The sequence below is a fragment of the Lygodium microphyllum genome, chromosome 26 (genome assembly GCF_053477565.2).
Source record: "Lygodium microphyllum isolate KBCC chromosome 26, Lygodium_microphyllum_v1.1.10, whole genome shotgun sequence".
In the NCBI taxonomy this organism is placed as follows: domain Eukaryota; kingdom Viridiplantae; phylum Streptophyta; class Polypodiopsida; order Schizaeales; family Lygodiaceae; genus Lygodium; species Lygodium microphyllum.
The window spans coordinates 76644894-76653058 of NC_141160.1; positions in this window are offsets into that span (position 1 = coordinate 76644894).

Sequence of the window (8165 nt, forward strand, 5' to 3'; positions counted from 1 at the left end):
TGGACACAGATAGCCTCGCTCCCTTCAACGTGCAATCGTGAAGCTTCTCCTACCAAGCAACACTAAGGGAGGAAAACGGAGGTCTGCAACGAGATCATCAGACGGCTCAAAGATGTAGGCAATGATGCAGTTCATGACCCTGGTTTTGTTGAAGCTATTCATTCGCATTTTCATCGGCTACCTACTAGACATAGAGAAAGAGAATCGGCAGAGCAGCATACGGGTTTCGTAAGCAGAGGCAGCAAGTAGATCACGAGAAGAACAACAAGAAGATGAAGAACAAAAGACGCAGTTCTCCTACCCTTCTTATCGCTGGCTCTCTCCTCTACCATTGTGTCACGGATCTCCTTGACATCCCCTCGGGCTATGAAAATGAAGAACGTAAAGGAGAGTCCCCAGCAATGGCAATAGCCACCATTGGTCCTGCATTGTCATTCAATGTGGCCTTCAATCGAAAATATAAATTCAAAGACAAAGAGGAAAAGGAAAGAAGGAAGAGAAGGGCACTGCGACAAACCCCGCTACCAGATCTCTGTTTACGAAAGGAAGAATGGAAGAAGAAGAAAATGTGGTCTTGGGAGGCCTCTTCTTCACCACGAGCCCTCCCTACTCCTCAACATCTTCCGGCCCTGCATATTAGTCCATCAAATGTCTCCTCTACCTGGCATCCCGACTCCTGTGCCTTTCCATTTTGCATATGCACCATATCCCATCACATCCTCTTCGTACCTTATCCTCACACCTCGTGAGAAATCATTTTTTTCTTAATCCTTAGCCTTAAAATAATAAGGGAGAATTGAAAACATAACATTTGAAGAACTAATGCATATCATTTGGTAAGGGTTATTCCCATGCTCTACTCTCTGCCTATACAACTTTATCAAAAGCCCCCAATTACTAACCCTCATTAGCTTTGCCTCCTCCTTAACTACCTTTCTCCTAGATCTCAAGTATTCACCATCACCATTTCCTCAACACAACTTCAACCCCTCTTTCCCTTCTTGATCTTTATGTCCACATAGCCAACCCTCAATGCCCCTTTAAAGACAAAAATAATGACACAAATTTAAATTGAGACATAACACTATCAAAGAAACAAAAAGCTAAAAATATCAAACCTAAGCACATATTCTAAAATTTTAAAACACACCCTTGTGATACCTATCACTAGCAATCACAATGCAAACCCTTTTACAAGGGGACCACTAGCTCAAATAATTTCATCCTCATTGATAACAATGCTAACAAAACTTGAAGTGCCTTTGAAGCTACATGATGGGATTATCTTTCTTTCCCTATTGGACTGAAGAGCTGTTCTTATGATCCCTTATTAAAGACTGAACCCTATCCTTGAACAAGTATACAAGTTTTCAGTGTGGGAGTATAGTGGAGGCAGGAGTTCCCTTACTCTGGTGGTCATGGATTTGGAGTCCCATACCCTACCATGGCTAGGCCTCATCCTTATGATCGAAGTTGTTTTACTAACAATTTTGGAAGTTGTTTTGTGATAGACAGTGGTTCTTCTTTGACAAGGTTCGCGAGGACGCTTCACATTTCAGTGTGGGAGGAATATGATGACACCCAAAGAAGCATAAAAACAAGGCACAATAGAATCCAAGCATGCATCATATTTTTATTTTTTGTCAAAAGAATAATACTACATTGTTACAAAATCACCAAAAAGAGATAGAGATATGAGGGGGCCACATCCACATCCACCATCATAAATAAATGGTATACACAAAAGTGTTACGTGCATGCATTGATAAAGGGTAGAAATACTCAAAATTAAAGGCCAAAGGTCTTATGATATCAAATGTATCAAAGTTTCAAAGAAATAATAAAATACGAAGGGGTGTGCTTTTTGGGGAAGAGGTGGGGTGGAGTGCACGAATGGTTATGTGCCTCTTTCCCTTCCCTCTCTTGTCCAATCACACATTCTCCTTTTTGGTGGTGCAAAAAGTTTTTCTCTCTCCTCTCTCCTATGTCTTTTGTGTAGAAATTCTTCTTTTCCCTTTTATTCTTGTACAATGGTTGAAGCTATGGATGAAGATGATGAAGATAACGAATCAGTTCATTATTAAGTGGAAGATTTTTGGTTTCTTTTCAGTTTTGAGAATAATGGCTCAGCCATGTGCATAGATTTTGCATGCTTCTACCTTGGTTTCATGTTCATTTCCTGTCGTGGGAGGGTTGCTGTCAAGATACTCCAAGTGCAAGAGACGGCGTTGTAGGGACTTGTCATCTCCCAAATGTTCTTTGATAGCCACGTGTAGAGAGAGTAGCTCGAATTCAACAAGAAAGATGACTTCTGTTCCATACACTAGCTAAAAAGGGGTTTGTCCCTGTAGTAGCTGCCTTATGGGAGGTCCTATACTCCTAGAGGGCCTTCATAAGTTGATCATCCCAATCATGACAATGTGCGGATATTGTTCTTATCAAAATCAAGCACAAGATGCAATTAGTGATTTCGACTTGGCCGTTGGCTCTGGGTTAATAGGGTGTGGACTTACGATGGCAGATCTTGTACAATTCTGTCAACTCTTTCATGATCTTGTTAAGGAACTGGGTACCTCAGTAATTGACTTGCTCTAGGGGACTGCCAAAACAGGTGATGATGTTCTCGTATAGGAACAAGGCCATGCTATTATCATCGTCCCACTTCAGAGCTTTACCTTCACACCACTTGGTTACGTAGTTTGTATAGACCAAGATGTGTCTATTTTGTTTCCTTCTGGTTGGCGGATCAATGGGGCCCATGAAATCAATTCCCCACTTCTCAAATGGCTTTAGGGAAAGAATGGGTTGCAAGGGGATGGCACTAGATTTGGTAGGCTTTCCCATTCCTTGTCATGCATCACACTATTTCTAGCAATCATAGGTATCCTTGTGGAGGGTTGGCTACCAATATCCTGCAAGTAAGGCCTTTCTGGCTGTCGCTTCTCCTGCGAAGTGTCCACCACAGGGATCATCATGGCATGCTTTAAGAATAATTCCAATTTCTTCTCTTGCAACACATCTTTGCAAGACTTCATTCTTTCCTTTCTTATACAAAGTACCTCCTAACAAGGTGTAGGAGGTTGATTCCGATAGAAGCTTCTTCTTCTCACGGCTTGAGATACCCGAGGGGTATTGTTGGGTTGCCAGGAGGTTGGCTATGTCTACATACCATGGAAAAACTGTTTTGACTAGAAACAAGAAAGCATAAGGAAGGTCTGGAACATCTTACTCTTTTTCATCATTGCTTTGAGGGACTCGCGAAAGATGATCAGCTAGGACATGAGAGCGATCAGGTTTGGTAACTACTTCAAAGTTGAACTCTTGAAGCAAAAGGAGCCATCTCATCATTGTTCCCTTCACATCGGCCTTGTTCATTAGGAAGGACAAGGCTTCATGGTCCACGTAGAATTTGAAGTGCATCGATAGTAGATAGTGTCGGAATTTCTCCAAGAAGGCAAACACCATTGCTAGACACTTAAGCTCCGTCACTATGTAGTTTCGCTCTCTATCAGCGGCTTGCATAATAGATAGGTTGATCTAACTTAGAGGGATCCTTTTGTCATAAGACTGCACCTAGGCCTTCAACTGATGTATCAGTGTGCACATGGAACTCCTTTGTCCAATTAGGAGACTGTAGGATGGGTACTTCAATCAAACATTGCTTCAAGGTGTTGAACACCTCATCACAATCATTGGTCCATGTAAATTCAACATCTTGGTCTCCTCTTCTGATAATTCATTGGAACTATTGTCCTCTTTTAATGGAGGATTAGCTCACTCTTTGGGAGGCTGAAAGGGTATCATTGAGGTTTCAAGTTTGGGTTGGGAATGAGTGATGGGACCTAAAAGGGGACAGCACTGGCTATGGCACTAGCCGGACCTCATGCACACAACAGACAACCCCACCGCACGGCCTTGCAGGCCAGGAGCATCTGAGACTTACTCTACACTAAATGCTAATGCCGATTCTGCGTTTGTATTAGGTCATAGTCCAACGTTTACCATCCCTTCTCCTCAAAGGGAGATCCCATAACATATAGGCATAGTGCCTCGTAGCACAAACATAAGGAAGCATCTCTCGGCTAATTGCCATGGCTCCACTGCGACTTTCCTACACCTCAGGGATTGGCCCCAAGATGCTTCACTCCAACATAAAGTACACACGAGAAAAGCTCCACTCTTTTATTTTGAACGTATTCCAGGAGATACCATGTGTCCTTACCAAATAATTCCCCAAGAAAATGATCAACTAGCCTACAGCTTAGGTTGTCTCACACACTCAAGCGTAGGTCATCGTAACTGAAAGCAGGTGCTATGCATCTAGCTCTTCATATTTTGATACCATGGTTGATATGCACATGAAAAAGTGAATGATCTACTTCTAGCTACTCTATGGCCTCCCCTCATCACATATCAAATACAAATTTTTAATAGTGCCTTTGATTAGCTATGAGTAGTTTGTGCTCACCTATGAATTGCCTCTCCTTGAATGAACTTGACATCAATAACACTAGGCATGATCCAACAAAAGAAAACTAAATTCCACATTCAATGTGACAACCAAATGAAGAAAATGTCCTAGATTGGTGTATTGATCTCAAACTTGTATCTAAAAGTTGTTGTTAAGAAATTTTAGAGTATCTTTAACATATTTTCACCACCAATGGGGGAAGCGATATTATCCTCCTTTCTTTCTTCATGTGAAATAGCATGCATCTCAAGTTCAAATGGCTTGCAATCTATATCAGAATCTAAAGAATGTTGTAAATGGCATGATGTAATGAAACCTTTTGGATATGTAAATTTAAACCTTTTTGTTTATGAAACGCATTGAGTAATGTTTTTGCCAAATGTTTATTCACAACAATACCAATGAGAGAGAACAATTTGTCTATTGTTTATATATTCATGGTTCAAAAATAATAACAATGGGAGGCGAACAACTCTTCAAGACAAAAAGAATTCAACTCTTTTTCCAATATCAATACCATATGACCTTGAATTTATGTCTAGAAGTTGTGTTGTCCACAAACTCCAAGGTATTTTTAACATCTTTCAATATCTACTAGGAAGGAACATTGACCTCCTTTCTTCCTTCAGGTGTAGAATAACTTGCACCTTAAGTTTAAATGGCATGCATTGTACATCAGAATCTCACGAATCTTAGATATCCAATTTAATTTTATAACTTCTATAATCAAAGCCCATAGTAAGAGATTGATAAAAGATAGTGTGAGACAAAGCCAAGGAGTGAGGGCATACATTGCACCTCATAGTCACCCTTGTAGTCACACTCTCTACGTTTTCAAAATAGATTCGTAATAATGTCCTTATTATCTTTTGGAAAATTACTACTTTGCCATGATGCATTCATCCTCTTTAACTTTTCTCTTCTCCAACAAAACACAACAACATGTAGGGATATGAGCCATAGTAAGCATATCCTTCTTGAGATCCTTCCAACATTCATGGCTTTCTAAATAACCTATGAGATGTTAAGTTTAAAGCTATATACCACTTCTTCATTTGGATTCTCCCAATTAAGAGATGAAAGGATTGGCACTAGCAAAGCTTCAAAATATCCATATGTACCATGTCCTACGGAGACAATAATATGCATACAAAAATATGACATTTATTGAAAAAACCCCACAATCTAATCACCTTCATTGAAAGAACTCACATTTTGATTGGCATTAATAATCTCTACAAATTTGTTGTGAAATGGAGCAAAAGTGCCACTCAAGCTCTTCACAAGCTACCATTCATAACATGTTGATATAAAAATATATATATCCAATAATATATTATTTAGAGCCTACATTAAAATTGAATTTTGTATATTCACATACATTATTCAGCTAAGAATTTATCATATGTTTGCATAGAAATATGTTGAGTTGGAGGAAAGTACATGTCCCTAGCCATATAACTTTGAAAGTAGCAACACCTCTCTTCTTATGATACTTTACATCCTCTCATTTAACGTTTTTCACCTTGTGGGAGCCCTTTGATGAGGGTAGCATGGTAACCTAATCACTTGCATTAAAGCTTTTGGGTTCCCACACATCTATTACACATTAGGTAAGAGTTTATGGAACAAAAAGGACTCATTGTGGATGCAAAGTACAAAACATGAAAGCATAGAGAATGTGAACATTAAAAAACTCCAACCGAAAGTCAAGAAAGAGAACAAAGAGTGCAAAAGAAGATAGCTTAGAGAAAGAGAATGAAAATTATATGGGTACCAAAAAAATGTCAAGGAAAGAATTGTGAGGTGAGAGAAAGAAGTGATGAGGAGAGAGAAATACTAGAAATAGAGAGAGAAAGGCAAGAAAGAAGAGAAAGAAGCCATAGAAACTATGAACAATAACGTAAGGTAAGAGATAGTAATATATTAATGTTTCAAAAGATATAAAAATTTACATATCTCTCTCTTTTATACCTATGTCAGTATGACAAGGTATTATTATTAGTTCTACACTACACATATCTTCCTCTGAGCTTCTTACAATCCATCCCATCCCGAAGGTTTTTGCCCACAAAAACAAACCTAGAAGAGTTGGAAGGATGGATGAAACATATTTCAAATCAGAGTTGGAAGCATGAGAGAGTGTGCACAAGAGGCAGAGAGAGAACTCAAGTACAAGAACAAGATCTTGTTTAGTCAATTGTTCAAGGTACAACTAGTACACTCTCCTCTCCATTTGAGTGTGTACTTTAGGCTGTTTATATAGCTACTGGAGGAGTTAGGGTTAGGGTTTTCCCTATCCTCCAATCCATTTACACCTAGCTACCCTTTTCATCTCTAGTGTAAGGAGAGTTCCTATGCTTATCTTTCAACACCCCCCCCCCCCAATGCCAGGTGGCATTGGATAAAACATAACAAGATGCCTTCCCTTAATTCTCAATGAGATGCCTTTATAAATCAGGCTACAAGAAAAGGTTATAGGTAGAGAGTGTTACAAGACTCAAAAGAGTCGGTCACCTATGGATTGGGAGGCAAAGTTGACCTCCAATTCCTTAGGTACTTCTAGAACACTGGGACACTTATTACTGGTGATATGCCCGGTCTTTTTGCATTTGTTGCACTTCATTTTGTTAGGGCACTGCTCATAATATGCCCCTTTTTTGTGACAGAAGGAGCACGAAGTTGTATGGACTAACACTTGCTCACGGGAAGTAAATGTTGAAGACCCTTCAGTATGGTTTCTCTTCTCTTCATCGAGGCATGTCTGGATGGTACTTGCTAAAGTTGGGTTCGGCATATTAGTTAGGGTAGTCACAAGGGTTGGAAAAACCTTCTTCACTAACTTTAGCAGGATAGCAATGGCATCTTCATCATGGATGGGTACTTGAACGGAGGCAAGCTATGCCATAAGCCCCTTCATATGTGAAATAAACTTACTTAGATCTTCTCCCTGTTTGTATTCCAAGCTAAAAAACTCAATCTTGAGAAATATCTTGGAGTTCTTCCCTATACTACCGTAGAGCCTTTCAAGCTCATCCCACTTTTCTTTTGCAGTTGAGAGTTGGTCAATGTGATGAATTAAAGATTCATCTAAATGAAGCATGATGATGGCTTGAGCCCGTTCATCATCTTCTACATCAAGTGGATTGGATGGGTCAATTACTTTGGTCCCTTTTAGGAAGGGCCAGTATCCTCTTTCCATCATTTTGTATTTGACCAAGACTTGCCAAGGATGGAAATCTTTTCCATTAAATATCCGAATTTGAGGAGGTACATCAGCATATGTTGTGGCCATTGGGAAGGTCTTACCACTTGTTCGAACAAGGGCAGTGTCTAGTCCCTTACAACCTTGCCACTGAATGTGGAAGTAAATCAAGGACACCCTTACAAACAATTGATATCAAAGTTGTAATGAGGAGAAAGGCTGGAAATCATACATATGTAATATTTCAAAACATGACTTTGGTGGTCCTTTCTTATGTGCAATCTTCTTTTGAGGTTTAATGGTCTTTTTAGGTTTCAATGATGCGAACCTAGACTGGACTTTGGGCTCCTCCTTGTGGTATAGCTTAGTAGATGAACCTTGTGGTGGACAAGGACGGTCTATGATTTCAATGCTTGTTGCTAATGACTCCGAGGAGAGTACAATGACACTCATCCCTCTGATTTCATTGACCAGGGTACTTGAAAAAAT